Source organism: Callithrix jacchus, chromosome 3, assembly GCF_049354715.1.
Source record: "Callithrix jacchus isolate 240 chromosome 3, calJac240_pri, whole genome shotgun sequence".
Classification (NCBI taxonomy): domain Eukaryota; kingdom Metazoa; phylum Chordata; class Mammalia; order Primates; family Cebidae; genus Callithrix; species Callithrix jacchus.
This window is the reverse complement of record NC_133504.1, coordinates 135,699,547-135,720,091: the sequence shown is the minus strand read 5'-3', so window position 1 is coordinate 135,720,091 and position 20,545 is coordinate 135,699,547. Positions and strand designations below refer to the sequence as shown.

The window sequence follows — 20,545 nt, the reverse complement described above, 5'->3', positions numbered from 1 at the left end:
TATTTAGAAATATGACGACAGAGAAACTGGAACCTAGAGAGTTATTTGCCCATGATTGCACAGGTGAGGAATGAGGTCCCTCAGCTAAGATGGGAACCCAGGTGTGTTTGATATCAACACCTATGCTCTTAAATAAAATCTGACCTCTTGGATTTTCTGGTACTCATTCCCTTGAGTGAGATGTTCAGTGCTTATATAGTATGCTGTTAACGCATACATGCCATAAATGTATACAAGCTTTCAGTAAGCATTTCTTGAGTACTTACTATTTGCTAAGTGTTGGGTATAAGAAGATGAATTAGCCAGTTTTTTTCCTCTAGGGCCCAAATATCTAGACATATATTCACATCCTTTCAAAGTTTCAAGAGACACAGAAGGAAATTCCTGACCAGTTTCTGTTTTATTAGATGTTTCAACATAGAAAATGTTTATAACCATAACTATCTTGAATTTTTTTCTTTTAACCATTAAAACTTATATAAATCAAAATTAGGTAATAAACCAATATTACCTCTAATAGTAGCTACAATTGTTCATTTAGTGTGACAAAAATCCATGGATTTTTACTAGATATATTTATTTAAAAGAATTTAATTTTAATTGTGATTTCTTTTTGCAGTAATATTAGTCACCAGCTAGACAATTATGTCAGATAATGTGTGTGTGTGTGTGTGTGTGTGTGTGTGTGTGTGTGTAATTAGAAAACAAAAAATTTAAGAATGGAAAATGGGTAATTATCCTGAAAAACCTAAATTTATGTTGGAAATTTTAAAATTTCCTTCTTTTGGGAACTATTGCTCAAATGCTTTGGTGTAAGTTTTCACCACAGTATGTGTTAAAATGGAACCATGAATCTCTTATTGACATTAATGGGAATCTCTCAGCTAAATTTTCTCTTGCTGTGCTAAAAATGTACCCCCTAATGCTTGAGTAGTTTCTTGCCTATCATTGATGCTAAAATAGAGTTATTATGGTCCACAGTATAAATATATACTTAGACAGTTTTAAAATATTTATTTGATATAGGGTTATGTGAATTGTTATAAAAGCACAAACACGATACTCCACCTTTTAATATTGGAAATAGTGGTGTTCAGTCAACCAGACTATATGTTTTACTTCAAACAAGGCATAGATACTTTGCTTCGCTTTTGAGTTTTTTTTACTCCTTGCTATGATTCTCAAAAGAAACCACTAAGGCGCAGAGTGAGAGCACCCTATGGATTCACGAATATAATGCCTTACGTTAAATGTATTCTTAGAGCTTCCTTCTTTTTCCCTCTTGTTCTTATTTTTAATTTATGTACATCCAGAGCTTCAAAAGTATTCTATCTAGTATAAGCTGCACATTGAGTTTTACTCAGTTTTATTTTTATTTTGCTCTTTAGGGTACATAGATATTTCCTGTAAAGTATGCTACTACCTGTTTTCTTTTTCCATTTTAGAACTCTCTATTCTCCTACCTGTTTTCTTTTTCCATTTTAGAATTTTCTAAAATGGAAAAATGAAGTACTAGAATTGGAGAGAAATTACACATATACACTTAAGAATAATGAAAACTAGTTTAGACTTGGTGAGTTCAAAGTGCCTCTGTATACCATAAAGAAGTATTGTCATAATCGTATCGGATTAAAATTTAAAGTTTACGGTAGGGGAAACAGTCAATTCAAAGGATTGATTTTGGAGTCATGAGTATAGAGGTGGCAGCTGAAACTCTAGGATTGGAGTAGATCACTAAAAAAGTAGAATAAGAAGTGAAATGTTTGGATAAATTATACAAATGAAGAGAATTGCAGAGAATTTGAAGAGTTAGGAAGAGATTGTAGAAATGATAGACAAGGAAGAAACAGTTTTAAGATGAGGTGATCAAATATTTAATGTTCCATAGTATTATAGGCATATAAATGGAGAAATGGCAATTTAATTATTAATCCATGATGATGTTCAGTAGTTTTAAAGAAATAGGACTTAGACTCTGAAATATTGAGACATGAATGGAAAATGAAGAAATGGAAATTGCTATTAAGACTGTCAAAAATTATTTCAAGAAATTGGCAGTGAGAAGGCATCCAGTAAAATGGTAGTGTGCAATGTAGCATGAGTTAGGGGAGGATTTTTATTTTCTGACTTGTCTCTTTTGGATTGGCAAAGTTTGCATGCATTTACCAGTAGGAAGAGCTTTTGATATGTATTCCAAACTGGGCTGCTTCTAACCGGGAAAATGGGGCAGTGACTCCAGGATAAAAGACGTACACTATGACTGTGCCTAGTAAACTAAAATCTGTGGAGACACCAATGTAGAATTCGAGTGAGTTAACTTTAATTTTAAATCCTAATCTATGGAGTGAATAGGCTTGGGTAACATAGAAAGCTTTTAGGGTTCTGGATGATATAGAGTGCAGAAACATTTTGACATTTATTTCAGAGATGATAGGAACCAGTGATGCTTTCCCAGTGATTGGTTATATTCATAGGCAAAACTTGTAAGGCATATGCCAGTGATTTCATTATATGTTATAGGATGTCTTCCTTGAAATGAAAGGAAAAGGCAGAAACACAGCTCGGACTTAAGGCATTTTTATAGAGGATGTTTCTATAGCATATGAAATATGACAGAGACTTCCACCTATTACAAGAAAAAATAGCTACAAGTATAGATTTTTAAACATATTTATTTGTTTAGTTTAACTTTTAATAGCCATTAATTTGAGCTATGTTGAACAGGTCCAAAGAAGCTTCAGATAAAACTTTACTTGCATATTTTAAGTTATTTAATTTTCAAAGTAGAATATTTTCTAGAATAATATACTAGGAATGTTAGATGATACAATTGGCCTCTTTTTACACTAAGAGGGTCTCATTTGGCTTGGTTTATTTATTGAGTTCTCCTATTCCTGTGCCTGCCTTGTTGTGCACTGTTTTCCATAGTCCCTCAAGCTGAAAATTGATCTCCAGTCAATAGTGTGCAGTGATTCGATCTGCTCTGTAATCAGTTCTGCTGTGTGAATGAAATTCATCATGGGAGACTTGATTACTCTCTCTGTTAGGACTGACCTGGTTGAAAGGACTGTCAAGTGGCCTGAAATTTGTATGCTTTGGATGTGTGCCATAGGAATTAGTTGCTCAACAAAAAAAGCTAAATTGAGCAGACATGAAGGTCTGGTGTTTATTGATTTTTTTCCCTCTTCCTCCTGAGCAGCTAGATGAAAGGATGCGTATTTAAAAGCTATAATTCTACCATTTAAGTAAAAATATTTCTCTAGTCTTACAAGTCTTACTGATGTAGTTTCAAGTAACTTTATAAAGTAAAACAAGATTTATAATTGAAAAAAAGACATATTTAGTTGGTTAATAAAAACTTAAAATAAATCAACAGTATTGTATTATTTCTTTTACCTCCTCTTAGAGAAGCAGATAGTGATGCCAAATAATTCTTTCTGTAGAGATCAAACCATCCTTTGTTTGAAATCAAGAGTCAGTCCTTTGAAGTTGCCACTCAACTTTCTTTCTTTTTTAAAATTTCTCTTCAAGTTTATTTTTAAATGTAGAAATTTAAATCTTTAATTTATAAAAAATGATAGATGCTCAATTAAAATATTGTCACCAGTACAGAAAAATATAGAGAAAGAATAAAATCACCTGACAGTTACACAAAAATAAATTTTGTTAAATTTTTCTCTATCCTTCCAGAAATCTTTCTGTGCTGTGCACATATACTAAATTGATGTTCTGTAGACTGTTTTTTACTCAACAGTATGTCATCACCATTTTCTAAGATAATAAATACAGTCTACAGTTTTTGTGTTGCCTTTTTTTGATTGCATAGGATTTAGATATTTAACTGATTTCTGCTGGTGGACATATGGAGTGTTTAATATAAACAATGCTGTGGAATAACTGTCTTATTCAAAGATTAGTGTCAGAAAAGAACGATTCGAGTTGTATGAGCAAGTAGGGGTGTTAGTAGGGTACAGACACACCTCAGAGAACTTAAGGCTAAGCCATGAAATTGGGCCTACTTGAGGGCCTGGAATCAGAAAGCAAATGGCAATCACTTTGGCACATTCTTTTGGCTTATCTCCTCTTCGGTATCTGTCTGGTTGTCTTTTTAGTAAGATTCCTAGTTATCTTTGCATTCTGCGTATGCTGAAAAATGCCTGCTCCACTCCTACATGACCTTACAATTTAAGACTGATTAAAGTTTTCTTATTTATTTCCAAATTTTAAGGAGAGATGCATTATTTGGCAAATATGATTGATGGTTAATTTTATGTATTTACTTGACTTGGATATGGGATGCACAGATAGCTGATCAAACATTATTTCTCGGTATGTTTGGGAGGATATCTCCAGAAGAGATTAGCACTTGAACTGATAGACTGAGTCAAGAAGATTGCTTTCAGCAGTGTGGGTGAGCATGATCCAATTCCGTTGAGAACTCAAATAGAATAAAAAGGTAGAGGAAGGGCAAATTATCTCTCTTTAGCTTGGGACATTCATCTTCTCCTGTCAGACATTAAATCCCCTTGTTCTCAGGCCTTTGGGTTTAGACTGAAACTGTATCTGCAGCTTTCACAGTTCTCTAGCTGGCGTAAAGCAGCAGATTATGGGACCTTTTGGCATCCATAATCATGTAAGCCAGTTTAATAAATATCCACGTTTGAGGAAATAAGAGCACAAATTTTGAAACCCTTTAATTATAATAATAATGAGAAAAGTGCCTATAGGCACTCTTCTGTAGGAGTGGACAAGTGGCTTAAAGGCTAGCTTTTTGTTAAAATTTACTTTCTCCAAAGGTATCATTCCAAAAAAATTTAAATTATTTGCTTTAAATACTTAATTTTGTCAAATGTAGGAGGTAATCACATATAACTTGAAAGAAAAGTTAGGAACAAGAATTAATACCTATGAATAAGAGAGAACTTTTGGAGATGCATTAGTGACTTCTATTTATAATTTGTACTACCATCACAAATTGACTTGAAAACAAACTATGTCCTGACCAAATTCTGAGGAGAAAAGCCTTAGTGGGCCTGTGTTACTATTAAGAATGCAATTTTTTGATATTCAAAAGTATAAGAAATCACTGAGAAATTGATTTCTTGGATCGTTAAATGTTCTGAGTGAAGGGAGCTTGAAATTTATAAAGTGTAAACTAGTTACCTCCATTTTCAGTTCTATTACAAATAGTCCTAAAATAATGTTTTAGCACATTTATTTGTAAGGAGGATGAAATAAAAATGATATATGTTCTTTGATATAGGCTTATAATGACTGAGGATCATTTTTTGTAATGTGAAGTTCATAATGATAATTTTAGGTTATATGTCTCCTAAGTCCAGGACTGACACTGGTAACAGTATTTTAATAATAATAATTTCAATGTGTTTTCTTATGATTTATATTTTTCTCTAAAATACTAGTACAATAAGGAAAGTGAGTTGATGTTTTGTTGATAATTAAGTTTTTAATGTTTCTGTCAAATATAAGGATATTTTCTGGTCAATGCTAGTGATCAAAATGGACAATGTCAAGATTAGTTCAGGTAAGTAAAGGGTTAGAGGTTGAAAGACCAAAAAACAAAATCACTTAAATTAGAGAAGTGTTCTTTCCTATTATGATATATATAGCATATGTGTATGCATGTATATCATATATATTATAATGGAAAATATATATTTAGCAAACTCAAATATATATATATATTATATACTATGTAATATCTTTCATATCAAATAGCTGTGTTTCATAAGGCTTTACCACAAAGAGCCATAATGACTCAGGGGAAACGATTGGAGCTCTGGACATTTTGAATTCTTGTAAACAATTAGGATTATGTTTTATTTAGCATTGTGCTCTTTGGTGTACATATAGATATTTGAATTTGCTTTTAGCTCATGAATAAATATATCTACTTATATATGGGATTGAGGAAAATAAAAGTATTTCATGGTTCTGTTTCTAAATAGCATGTCTTGTATTCTTCTTGTACAGTTAATTTTAATTGAAAAAATGTGCATAAACTAAATCTCAATGAAAATAAAGCCATGATCTCAAGCTTGAATATTCTGTCTTGAAAAAAAATCCACTTACATGTTAGGCCAATGTTAAGGAATTTACTGTCTCTGAAGGTTCTGACGATTGGGTTGCTGGCATGGTGAAAGCATGGTGAAAGAATCCGTATTCTGTTGACGGGTGGACTTCTCATCCATGTGATAAATAGTATACATTACAGAGAAGTATAATGATGAGATTTATTTCCTCTGTTTCAGGGAAATGAGGCAATATGTGTATGTCTGTCTTAACTTAAAAAGCTGTCTCCCCACCAATATACTACAGATAAAAATGGTTTTTTTTGAGTTTAAGTTGTAAGCACATAAAAATACTTGTTAAAAATTTATTTTCTTCAGGGTGTGTAAGCTAAAAACCTTAACATAAAAAAAGAAAGAAAAAAATTTATTTTCTTTGGACTCTTTGTAAAGTAATGAAAAATACATTGGAAGATTTTAATGCCGGTGTAAATTTTACTGGCATGGCTGATAAAACTAATATCTTCATTACAAAATAGCTATATTATATAAGGTTTTACAACAAAGAGCCATAATGACTTGGGGGACATTATTGGAACGCTAGAATTTTTATAAACTAATGGGATTCTGTATTATTTAGTGTTCTGTTGTTCAGTGTACATATAAAAATCACAAAATATATGTTGTTCAAATTTAAATTTTTAATTTTATGGCATTTCTTAATCTTAGCATTACCAAAACACCCTTTATATTGATATAATGAAATTTCATTTGCATTTTTTTTTGACAAAATCTCACTCTGTTGCCCAGGCTGGAATGCAGGGCACAATCATGGCTTACTGTAGCCATGTAGGCATGTGCCACCATGTCCAGCAATTTATTTATTTATTTATTTTGTAGAGAGGGAGTCTCACTATGTTGTGCAGGCTGCTTTCAAACTCCTGGACTCAAGTGATCTTTTTGCCTTGGCTTCCCAAAATGCTAGAATTATAGGCATCAGCCACTGTGCCTTACCTGCAATTTTTTTTTTTTTTTAGACAGTCTCATTCTGCTGCTCAGGCTGAAGTGCAATGATATGATCTTGGCTCACTGCAACCTCTGCCTCCCCAGTCCAAGCAAGTCCATGCCTTGGTGCCTCCGAATAGCTGAGATTACAGATGTGTACCACTACGCTTGGTTACTTTTTGCATTTTTAGTAAAGACGGGGTTTTGCCATGTTGGCCAGGCTGATCTCGAACTCCTGGCCTCATGTGATCCCCCCACCTCGGCCTTCCAGCGTGCTGCGAATATAGGCATGAGCCACCATGCCCAGCTAAACATTTTTTTAAAAATGTTTTTCATAGTATGAATTAACTATAATATTTTTTCCTCGTTAGAAAAGATTTACTAGGGTATTTGATATGAGGATCTACCCTGGGAACTTTTTGTAAATTGCTCCCCTCCATCTGGTGAACCCTATAAAGAAACTCCAATTCTGTGTTGTGGTGGAGAGATATTAGTTACTTTTAGCAAAGTTTAAAGGGTATATTTAACAGGAAATGAAAATGATAGGAAGTATTTTAAATGTAAAGAAGGATCCAGAGTGATGACTATCAAAAGGAAACCATGGCTAAGTGTTGTCTGGGGAAAACTTCCTTTTCTGATATGAACTCTGATCAGTTCTTACAGGTATAGAAAATGTGTCTTCAAAGTAAGATTTCTCTAGCCATACTTTAGAATGCTGGAAAACGTCTGCAGGTATGTTTCCAATTGGGTTTTATGATGTTAACATCTTTTTTGGGTTAGGAACACAAAACCTGAAAAAAATGATATAATATATATTTTTTAAAAGACTTAACTAGGCAGGACTATAAAATACATCTTTTTCAAATTCAATTGAGTTATATATGTGAGACAGCTTTGGTGGGATTTTTCTATTCATCAAATTGGATTTAGGAAGAGATCTGTCATCCTAATAGGTTAAATGGGGATAATATCTAGTCTTCAGTTGTATCCTACCATGACATTGAATAAAATTTTACCAAAGTGTATGTTGAAGGTAAAATATCTGCTTCCTCTTGAAACAAAATAATAACTATAACCCATATGAAATGAATTCATAAATCTTTTAAAAACTCACTTACAAATGAATTGTTTTTATCTACAAAGAAGCAGAATGATTTCTACTTTTTCTTGGAAGAGGTTGCTTAAAATAATAGAACTGGTTTATTAGAAACTAATAAAATGTCCGGTGAATAGCTAGTTTTCTGGGTTTGTTGTTGTTGTTGTTGTTGTTTGAAGAAAAGAAATTTAAACCATCCTCATTTTTAAGGAGAATTTATTTCTGGGGTTATGAGAATGTGATTGTATTACTTACATCGAGGATACCTAGAAAGCCTGGATTTAAAGCATAGATTTCTTTTCATTCTGTTTTACTCTTAAGATTATTCAGTTTTTAAAGAAATATCATTACTGTTTAAGATTATCCCTGTAATGAGAAATCACAGCATGCCTCTTGAAAAATGGTTCCACTTCATCTTTTCTCATTCATTTGCTAGCACAATTATAAATGCATGAGTGCAGTGCGTGGCTATTCAGGTCAAATTCTCTTTCAGGACTGATGTTCCTGTTATACAGTTTATCCATCTATTAACATCCTGAAATGTCAAAAGCTTCATTTTTTAGGAGTAGAATGTCAGTTTCTTTTTTACTTAGAGCAATTTAGGCAGCACAAAAGGAAGAGATTTGACAGTCATAGCTGTCAGGGCAAAGATTGGCTGATGATTTGAGGAAATAGGAATAAATGTTCAAATATATATCAGGGTACCTGCAGTTTATGTATCTCTAGGACAATTCATGTGGTGAAGTGGAAAGACAAATTTGGAGTATTTTTGTGAAAAGAGCTGCATCTAGTTCCTAAATTTCAGGGTTTTGAAAAATATTTATATCTATAAACTCTTTTCTTTAAACGCTTAAGTGACTTTTATATTGCAGCCCAGTGTATCATTGTCTTGTAGGAGAAAAGATGTTTTTATTTAAGTACTGTTTACACCGAACCTGTGATCGCATAATTTAAAAAAATGTGTTTCATTGATAATTCGAGTTTTATTTATTATAAACATGTTGATAATGAGAAAACCAAGGTAGTCTTATATATGCAGAAAAGGTGTTGGATAGAGAACAAAGACTCTATTAGATATATTCTATCTGTACTTATTTATTGCATATAAAATGAATGATACAAAATACTGAAATTGCTTTAAAAATACTGTAAATTATATTCAGATCAGTGGGAGACTACACAAACTGTACATATCCCTATTTTCAAGTTGTCAGTCAAATCCAATTAGCTTCCCCTGAAACCTCTAGAAAAATTCTCTGTGGGAAAATGGATTGGGGTGGCTGGCTGTTTTCCTTTTTCATTTCATAACTGATTTGGACCTGAGCAATGATTTGGTTGTTATCCATGCTCCATATGGATTGAAAATACCTTCCTATGTTGTAGGAGTCCGTGCAGTCCTGGAAGGTCTGTGAAGCTAAGTCTTTGCTCCTTTGTGAAATTTTCATTCTCTGAGGAGTACTGTACTGTCTTGAGAAGGTCTATGTGTTTGGGCTTTTCCTCTCTAAAAAGCAAAGTCAAGAGCATGGAGGTTACAGGTTAGTTTGGTGGCTTGTTTTCCTCAGCGTGTGAGGGGTAGGGTGGTGTGAGGGTTGAAATGGGTCTCATTATGCCTTTCAGTTTATTCGTTTGTTGGTCCTCTGTCAACCTGCCAGCCCTCTCTGTGGGATAACGGCCCTTTGTATAATAATCTGCCAACATTCATGGTGGTTACATTCACTGTACCCATTCTACTGTGGCACTCTATTACGATTGGGTTTTGAATGCAAAGCTTCATGATATCTGGTATAAACAGTGTGCTGAGCAACAAAGGCATTCTTTGTATTTCTTAGTTTTCTTACAATCCCATTTTTTACTAGCTTTGAAGAGGGAATTTTCTTAAAATAGGGAGGAAAATGCATGCAGTCACCACTCTGTTCCATACTTTCATAAAGCAGTGTTTGGGGTGGGGAGGTGCAGCTGATTTGTTCCTTAGACTAAAATGGGCTACATTTGAGGCTAATTTCCTACCTGTGGAGGTATGGATGAATTACCCTTTGTTTTCTTGCAGTTTCCTTGCCTGGCAGGTGGCCACATTGATTATTCCTGGCATGCGCTTTAGAAGTGCCTCTCTGATCCTGGTAAGCTCCTGCTTTGTCCACAGCAGTCCTGTAGAATTCTTAGCTCTGAACTCTCTTCTCCAAGGAAAATGTGCCCCTGACCCCTTTGTGCATACCTCTTCTGATCTGTTTTGTTTATTCCTTCTTGTCTGTGGGGGCTTGAGGTCATTTTGAGAATACAGTTGAATGACAGACAAGTGTCAGTAGAAAAGTGACAGTTACAAATTAAGCACGGAAGATTTATTTGCCTTCCCTCCACACTCCCACCCGTAATTTTAGAGTTAGAATAAAAGCTGTAAGTTATGAGGAAAGGCAACATGCTTGGGATGCGACAGCAGACTGGAGAATTACTGTGTCTCGTCTTTCTGGTCATTTCTTGCCTTTCTTAGGGATCTTGCGGAGGTTTTGTGAAGGTCTAGAGACTACCTTCCTTGTTTTCTTTTCCTGTTTAGTTTTTCTTGAAATCTTTGACTCCAATGAAGATGATGTGTTCACTCTGTTTGTAAAAAATCAGTAGAAACTGACATTTAAATGGTCACCCTAAAATGTATTGAGCAGTTGCTGTGTGCTTTGCTTCACATGGATTTTCTTTTCTTTCTTTCTTTCTTTCTTTTTTGAGACGGAGTTTCGCTTTTGTTACCCAGGCTGGAGTGCAATGGCACGATCTCAGCTCACCGCAACCTCCGCCTCTGGGGTTCAAGCAATTCTTCCGCCTCAGCCTCCCGAGTAGCTGGGACTACAGGCGTGAGCCACCATGCCCAGCTAATTTTTGTATTTTTAGTAGAGACGGGATTTCAGCATGTTGACCAGGATGGTGCCAGGAGGTCTTGACCTCATGATCCACCCACCTCGGCCTCCCAAAGTGCTGGGATTATAGGCGTGAGCTACCACGCCCAGCCCACATGTATTTTCTTTTAACCGATATACCTATATGTGACCATGAAAGTCAGTGAAAAAATCCTCATTATTTCATCATCTCTCTAACATTGACTTTTAATACATTCAGGGTAGTACTTAGAAGACTTCCATGACAGGCTGGGCGTGGTGGCCCACATCTGTAATTCCAGAACTTTGGGAAGTCGAGGCGGGTAGTTCAAGACCAGCCTGGCAAACATGGTGAAGCCCCATCTCTATTAAAAATACAAAAACTAGCCAGGTATGGAGGTGCAGGTCTCTAATCCCAGCTATTTAGGAGGCTGAGTTGAGAGGATTGATTTAATCCAGGAGGAAGAGGTTGCAGTGAGCCGAGATTGTGCCACTGCACTCCAGTCTTGGTGACTTCAGTTAAAAAAAAATAATAATAATAAAATACTTTCATGACAATACAGTACAGAATCAAAGAAACATCTTTCTGTTATGCGTGTTTTTAGGTGGTTCTCAAAAGTTAGTATGAATATGATTCACTGGGTGTGTGTGTATGCGTATGTGAAAGAGAGAGAGAGAGAGGAGATTGATTTGATTTAGCAAGTGTTATGGTGGCACAGGGATCTGCATGTTAAATAAACATTTAATTTCTGTGCAAAAGGCTCAGAGACCATTGTTTGAGGACTACTAAGAAAAGTTGGTATATGTGGCAGCTAGCATTATAAATATATCATTTAGACTGAGGCTCTGCTCACAAACTGAGCTGATTTAACTATTTGATTTCACTGATTTCGTTATTTACAAATTGGATATCCAGGAGAACAATTTAGTCTTTGTATACTTTCTTTTTATATACATTTGTGATTATTTAAATATTGTACAGATAGAACCATATACCAATATATACCAATATGGTTTCCATTCATCATTCAAAAACTATTGAATAAATATTAAGTGAAAGTCAGCATCATAATGAACATTTACTATAAATATACATTATTACAGTTTTTCAACAAATTTTAAGTAAACCAAGAGAATGTAACAGTATTATGATAGTCTATTTTATGTTAGATGTGAAGTAATGACATTTCCATGTTTCAGTAAACTTAACGCATGATCATTACATGTTTTATACATGGAAAGTAATTCTAATCTATCCCACAGTCCTTGTTAATGAGTACTGATGATAGTGATACTGTGGGGAAGATTTATAAAATTCCCCTCATAGATCACTAATAGAGTATTTAAGTACTATAGAGTCAGACTGGGCTTAGAAGTGATTGATCCAACTTCAGTCTTCTCTAGTCTTTGACCAGGATACTTAACTTCTCAGTACTTTCTGTTAAATGATTATAAGAGTTGTCCTAATAGGTTTATTTTAAGGTTTAATGGAAGCATTTATGAACAAGCCCATAACACAATGATTCACTCATACAAAATTTCTTTATATGTTTAATTAGGTGCTCAGGGGTGTCAAATGAGCACAATCTGCAGATTTGTTGATTTTATCGGCATGGTTTTGTCTTATTTAGATAATTGTTAAACTCAATGCAGTTAATCTTATACTAAAATAAATCTTACATTTTTAAAGTAAATATTCAGGTCCACCGTCCTTCATTTTAGAAACCGAGGAAAATATGTACAGAATAATGAGCGAACTGGTATTGCCGTTGGTTTACTTGATCCAGGGGTGGAATACACATCTAGTCTCACTGTACTTGTGAATATTAAATTAAGATGCATTAATTTACAGAGGTTGAGTTCATTGCCATCAAGCAGTACTCATTTGCTAGTAATTTATGTCATGCAAGAGACTTCATATGTTTTTTAAATATTAGCAAGAATGTAAACTATTTTTCATACTATAATTTAAAAAATTTTCTTTTGAATGTGTTCTAGTAACAATGCGTAGCTATATAGCCTTGTAACTAAAATTGTCTTGCCCTTTGTGTGTAAATATAAATTGTCAAGGATGGCTCTGTAGTTTGGCTGTAGTTCTACATGGTGATGGAGCCCAAGGGGACACTCTTGGGTTTCTTGGTCCTTGAGTTTGTGAAGCTCAGGTGTTTTGGAGCCAGTCTGTTGCCAGCTGGCGTATTTTTAGCGGATATGCTCTGGCAGTAACTCCTCAGGCAGAGAGAAGCAGTCAGTTTGGTCAAAAACCTGAAGAGCAACATGATTGGGATCCCTGTCTAGGATAAATCCTTTTTAACTGGCCCTGGCTTCTGTGTAAAGAGTATGAAGTTGGGTAGGGTATCTGTGCTTATTCTGCACTTCAAAAGTACTCCATCTGAGGATGCAGCACTTTATTTTGGCAGCTGTGATGTGGTGATTAGGCTTGTATTTTAGACAGGACATGCATCAGAGCCATTATCCCTCAGATTCAAACTAAATTGGATATTCTGCTTTACCCACATCTGACTGTTTGCTGCTTACTAGAGGATGGCCTTACCAGTTCTATTATCCTCATTTTAAAGCCCAGTCCAAAATATCACGCTTCTCAATGAATTCATTCTCTTTTTCTCTTTGCTTCCACATCTTCCATGCTTTTCTCTATTATAAATTCAGGATTTATAACTTATCTCACTTCGGGAGCATGGGGTCAGTGGGGTAGGCATTCTCATACTCTTTTTATTCTGTGAATTTTTCAAGTTCCAGTATAATCTCACATACATACTAAATGCTAAATAAAAGTGGAATGAATGAGTCTGTCATTAGGATATATCTTTGTTAGGTAGACTTTAATAGGCTATTGTGGGTCTTGAGTGAAGTGTTGCTATTGTCCAGCTTAAAACTAAATATAATTTATACCAGTCTATTTCTCTTATGCTGTTTATCTTATGCTATGTGGAATATCACTGCTCATCTGGGAGATTTCTGCACATACTTTTCCTTTAAAGCCTATTTTAAAGCTGTTTTTACTAGTGTTGAGAAACAACAGTTATAATAAATACTGATATATCAAGAACCAATGAATTTTTAACTATGTTTGTTTGATGGATTACATGAGTGTCATATATATCTATATATCCCTCATTTTTCTTCTTGTGTTCTGAATAAGTTGTATGTAGAGTTTTGGTTCCTGTTTTATTTCAAACCCATTTTGTTATATGTATAATCTATTGGAATCAATAAATTTTGAGGAATAGCCATATTTCATATTTTCAAAACTTGCTTGTGGGGAGATTTGCTAGTGTGAGGATATTAGTTAATATTTTTCTTTGAGTAAACTTTATTAGTGTATTATTGTAAAAGTAATTGATGAATTTTTATAAAAATATCAGAGTACAGAAGTATGTAAAATAAAAAGTATGAACCTCGACCCTTAACATCATTGCCCACAGCAAATGCTATAAGTGATTTATTATATATTTTTCTAGATGTTTTCCCATATGTACAGAATTGTATATGGGACATCATACATGTAATATATATATATATATATATACTTTATATGCACACATGTTTATTCTATGGACATATAATGCATAAGATATTCATTCATTTTAAAATAGAAATACAGTTGGTATACAGAATGTTCTCTTAAATATTTTTGTTATTTCAAAATTTATCTTACATATCTTCTTCTGTTAGTGTATATTTAGTTCATTCTTTCGTCAGTCCCATAATGGTCTCCATATGCAAGACCCACAATGTAGTTATTCAGTCTCTTATTCTGGTAATTTAGCATGGTTTGCAACTTTTTCATACTTTTAACATAGCTGCAGCCGACCTCATGGGCATACTTTTTGATGCACTCATTTTTGGGGAGAATATATTAGTAAAAGTGGGATGCAAGGGAAATTATAAAATTTGTAATTAACATTTTGTTAAATATTGACAGAATACTCTAAAATGTAAGTGTTCTTTCTTATCTATGGTATTTAAAGACAGGAGCTTTATATTTTCAGATAAGCACTTTTTTCTGATTATAAAATAATGTATATTCATTGTAGAAATTTTATAATTATATGAGTGTTAAAGAATAAAGAGAAAAGCTGTATAATCTTACTACCTAAAAGTAAACACTATTGATCTTTTGATACGTTTACTTTTAGCCAGTATTTCAGCTTTCCCTTGCTGCTGCTGAGGGATTTTTATGATTCCTGGAGGCCAGCAATCCATTTAACTCCTTTAAGTCCCAGAGTATTATTTCTTCTGTGTATAGGCATTTCTTCAGTTTTGGCTAAAAGTTACAACTTGGCTAAACCTCTGGAGTCTGCCTGTTGACCAAAATTATTAAACAGTTCATGAACAGTTATTTACTTTATAGTTAATAAGCATTGTGGGGATAACTAATAATAAACTACTATATTATGTAAATATTTGGTAGTGACAATGACTACTTCAGGCTCTTTCTCTAGAGAAATGCCATACGGATAAAATTCTTTTATACGTTGTCTATTTCTGGGTGATATCTAAAGGAGACCATATTTCTGCATTCATGCCTCCCACACTCCTCATGCCTAAGGATGGGAAAAGGGGGTCAGTACCTTCTTTGGTTGCCATTACCTCTTTCATATTTCTCTTCTTTTTGTGACAAGCCATGCTCTTTTGAGACTCTTGTCATCTGGATCTCCCACTTTCTTTCCCATTTATTTCCAGTGTGACTGATTTTCTTGTCATTTTCTTCATTCAGAAACATTCTAGCACCCATCTCATAGCTTTTGTTTCATCAAACCCTTAACCTTGTTTTCAAACAGCTATAATTTTAACGCATTTCAGTTCTTTTGCTTAACCATCTCTGGTAGCTTCGCCCCTCTGCCATGATTATTCCTGTGTTAGTCTGTTCTCACGCTGCTAATAAGGACATATCTGAGATGGGTAATTTATAAAGGAAAGAGATTTAATTGACTCACAGTTCCATATGGCTGGGAGACCTCACAATCATGGGAGAAGATGAAGGAAGAGGAAGGGGACATCTTTCATGGCAGCCAACAAAGAGAGAAAAATGAGAGCCAAGCGAGAGGGAAAACCCCTTATAAAACCATCAGATCTCATGAGACTTGTTCACTTACCAGTACAGTACGGGGAAACTGCCCTCATGATTCAATTATCTCCCACCAGGTCCCTTCCACAACATGCGGGAAGTATGCAAGCTACAATTCAAGATGAGATTTGGGTGGGAACACAACCAAACCATATCAATTATAAATCTCGTTATCACCAGATATTTTAATTTTCAAAACCACAAAAATCAGCACTTTCTGCCATCAGATGCCTATTCTTTTAACTTGCTTTCTCAGACATCTTCATATTGTCAATACAATGATTTTCTTCCTTGCCCGTGTTTGGTTCCTGGGTCATCCTTTTTCTTACAGTCTTGCAAGTACTCTCAGAAACCTTGCTTTTCATCCCTCAATCACACCAGCCGGGCAAGATGCCTTCCTCTGTGTCAAAAGCGACATGTTGGAAGGAATCTGGCCAGTTCAGGCTCTGGTCCTCTCTCATGCTTACTAGCTGTATAACGTGTGGCAAGTCACTTCTTTAATCTAGGCTGTAAATAAATTGTGGTGTTTGGACTAGGTCATCATATTCTAAAATATAATAGATACAAGACCCAGATGTTACATGAAAAAAAAAGTTCCACAGTCAAATGAGTTTGGCAAACACAGCATATTATTTCTTCTTGTAAATTCATAGTGCATAATATCGTAAAGACTCTGTGAATTCCTATAGGGGGAAAAATGATTTAATATTGTTTATCCTTGCATTTCTCAACCTATTTGACTATGGAGCCTTTCACCCTGCAAAATTCATTTCTGCAGAACTTGGGTTCAACTAAACACACTTTGGGAAATACTGGACCAGATTATCTTTAGTATTATTTACTTATCATTTTTAATTTCATGATTTTATAACTTCCCTTAATGTGCTTAATTACTCTGAATGTCTGTGATAGGTATACTTCAGCATCTCCATAATTCAATGAGATGGATTTATGCAGCATGTCACCCACAAGTATAATAATGAAATAGTGCATTGATAGTGGTCCTTTTAAAAGAAGTATTCTCTTCAGATCAGCAGTATTTTATCTGCTATGTGAGATAGAAAGAGAGAAACAATTGCTATGATTTATTAACTGCGGTGTGGCAAGTAATTCCTTATTCTATAGGCATTGCTCAGTGAAAAAGATTTCTTTAAGACCTTCCTTCAAAGTCACTTGAATGAAAAGTAGATACATTTTTTTGCAGCTGCATATATATAAGAATTACCAACAGTTGCTTTGCATAATTTAGTGATTCTGATAGGTTGCCTGAGTAAAGTACAAGTTAAACAGATGCACGCAAGTACAGGATTGTAAAGTTCAAAGGAAATGCAAACTTGATTAACAAAAGTCACTGTCAGAGACTAATTGTAATTCTGCAGCATATGAATCCTTGAATAATGTCCCCTAAAAGGTCAGCCAAAGTCCTGCTTCTGTCTACTATTCCCTTGAAGAGAATTTTCAAATTTAGGCATTTCCTGGCATCGTGAAAGTCAAGAAAGAAAGCTATAAGACTTTGTTTTTTTCTTTTGAAGTTTCTTTTACAAGTTAAAACAATGTGAGATTGGTGAGAATGATAATTGTGCATTTCCTGGTCATTAAGTAATAAAAAGATGTATCACTGAATTAAGTTAACTATGTGAACTACATGTGAATCATAGCTCTACAGATTGCATACATCTCTTTTGCTTGTTTACTGGATTCATTCTCTTAAATTTTATTTCTTAATTATTTATTTTTAAGACATCCCCTTTTGTTGCCAAGGCTGGAGTTCAGTGGTACAATCTCTGCTCACTGCAACCTCCTACTCCCAGGTTTAAGCGATTCTCCTGCCTCAGCCTCTGAAGTAGCTGGGTTTACAGATGCCTACGACCATGTGTGGATAATTTTTTATTTATTAGTAGAGATGGGGTTTCACCATGTTGGACAGGCTGCTCTCGAGCTCCTGACCTCAAGTGATTCACCTGACTCGGCCTCGCAAAGTGCTGGTATTACAGGCGTGAGCCATCGTGCCTGGTCTTAAATATATTTTTAAAAAATATTTAAAAATTTGACCTTTAAAAATATAATATGTTAGTATATTAAAGATCCATGCCAATGTTTTTAGTTATGAACTTAAAATAATTATGTTGGTTTTATTAAATATGGGATATAATTTCCAAAGAGCATAACAAAAATAATGAATTAGTACTTAGACATTTTTCTAGCAATGATTAAATGATTGCTTCAATAGTGCAATTTTTCAACTCTACATAATTAATGACTCTGAATAAGCAATTAGATTATTTAATTTTGATAACTGTTATGATTAAATAATTACATATTTTGTTATTTCTTAAAATTATTTGTTTTATTGGTTGTGATGTTGATTGAGTTCTCACTTAATTGATTTTTGTTTTATAGAAAATGTTTTGTAAGTCAAACAAAAAGCTCATGTTAATAACAAAAGATCTATGATTATTGCCTGGGCAAGAATAGAAACTGTGGTCTTCACAAAAGAAAAATTAAAAAGAAAAATAGCTAAACATGGTGGCACATGACTATTATCCCAGCTACTCTGAAGGCTGAGACAAGAGGATTACATTAACCCAGGAACCCAGCAGTTTGAGGCTGAAGTGAGCCATGATTATGCGACTGGACTGCAGCTTGGGCCACAGAGCCGCACCTGTCTCAAAAAAAAAAAAAAAAAAAAAAAAAAAGAGCTAAGGTGAATCTAAATTGTGTTAATAATTAATGCTATCCATAATAATGCAGTTATTGTTAGTGTTGGACAGAAAGGAATTTTAAGTTAGTACCATTTTTAGAGGTCTTAATTATGAAAAACTGTGACTGTGAAGTTCCAAACTGTGTCATGAAAAGAAATATTAGCCTAAGGAAGAGAATACATGAGAGGACATGATAGCTTTGCATAGACGTTAGCAGATGCCATATTCTGTGCTCTCACTATTAGAACTTCCTGTAAGTGTCTAGAATGTTAGAGTTAAAACGACTTTCCTAGCACCTTAAATTACATACATTGAGTGTGTTCAGAACCTTAAGTGTTCTCCACTGGAATGTGACACTTACCCTAGATTGGCAAAGATAATTGTTTTAAACCTTTTATGTGCCTTTTATTATACCAAAAAGAAAATTTCTGGCATTAGGAAAAAAAAAAAAAAAGAGGCATAGTTATTTTTTTTTTTCCTGCTACTTAGTGGAGAGGCATATTAATTTGATTCCCCCCAGAGACTAAGTCAGTTCCTAGGGTCATAGGAAGGTGCATTAGCTCTTTCGGGGCAGCAGGTATCATTCGATGCATTATGGATATGATAGAGCACACTGTGTTTTTAACTTACCATTCTAGTATTCAGTACGTGACTCATGACTACTTAGAAGGATGTTTTGAACTATATTCCTACAGTATGATGGCTAAATTCACCAAACTGAAGAAAGCAAATGCAATGTATGCCTATGTTAACCTCCCCCTGACCTCATATTTAAAGTCTCTGGAAAGTAATGACTCAGTTGAAATGAAAGGATCTATCACAGGGTTTTGCTTTTTGTAAAGCTGGACCCTAGAAAATCTTATATTTTCTGTGAGAAAAAAATGCTGAAGTCTTGTACTGTGCTGAAAACCAGAGTCAAAAGAGAAGGATTAACCAGTATGATCCTTGGTATCTTTTTCATTTACTCATATTTTGTACATTTTATATTTGAAGAATTTGCATTTATCTTACCACAGTAAAATAAAAGGTCATCTTGAGATTATTGTTAGAAATATTATTAGAAAATGTCGATCTTTATTCTTTCTGAAACTAAAAAGACTATATTCACACTTTTTCTTCTCATTTCTTAAAACAGACTCTCTTAGTGAATTATTCCACCCTTAATGAATCATTTCTTTTTCACCATTTATTAAAGGCAGACAAGGTGACTTGTTAATGTTTCCTCATCATCTAAAACCAGAGAGTACCCTTGGATAATTTTAGCACTTTTCCGAACTTATGAGATAAACAATATTATTTGAAAAAATAAAACACAGATTACCAAAAGGAAGAAACTGTATTAAGTCAAACCCCCAAACCCAGAGACAGAATCTCTTTATTCTTATGTTCACATAAAAATGTTTTAATCAACATGATCATAATATGATTATTTTCTTTGTAGTTGATGCATTATTTTGATTATGCTTAAGGCACATACATTGAAATAATCAGCAGGATAATTTTTGAATGTGTATTGAGACATTTGTTAATATTTCTCTTTATTTAAGAAAAAAATTACAGTTGCCTTTTTAACATTCTGTAATTATTCTTCCCTGAATACTTCAATGAGATCATGTAATAAATGTTCTTTATTATTGCGAAGCAGAGTTGTGGAAAACAACATGGCATATTAAAATGAGTATCCTGATAGTAGTGTCAGAAAAAATGTATAATCTTAACATACATTAACCAAACTTAAATTCTTTGGAAGGTGGAAGCATAAT

At 34.1% G+C, this 20,545-nt stretch overlaps 1 protein-coding gene across 50 annotated transcripts in view; it reads left to right on the top strand.

Annotated features, from left to right (window-relative positions):
- Positions 1–20,545, top strand: part of ADGRL3 (adhesion G protein-coupled receptor L3) — an 850,050-nt gene that overhangs the window by 128,141 nt on the left and 701,364 nt on the right. For 3 of the 50 annotated variants that reach the window (XM_078367158.1, XM_078367150.1, XM_035294577.3), the window contains exon 2: positions 10,178–10,247. The exons of the other annotated variants lie outside the window; for them this stretch is intronic. The gene's annotated coding sequence lies outside the window, so the exon portion shown is untranslated. The remainder of the gene's footprint in view (positions 1–10,177; positions 10,248–20,545) is intronic. 50 annotated transcript variants of the gene reach the window in all.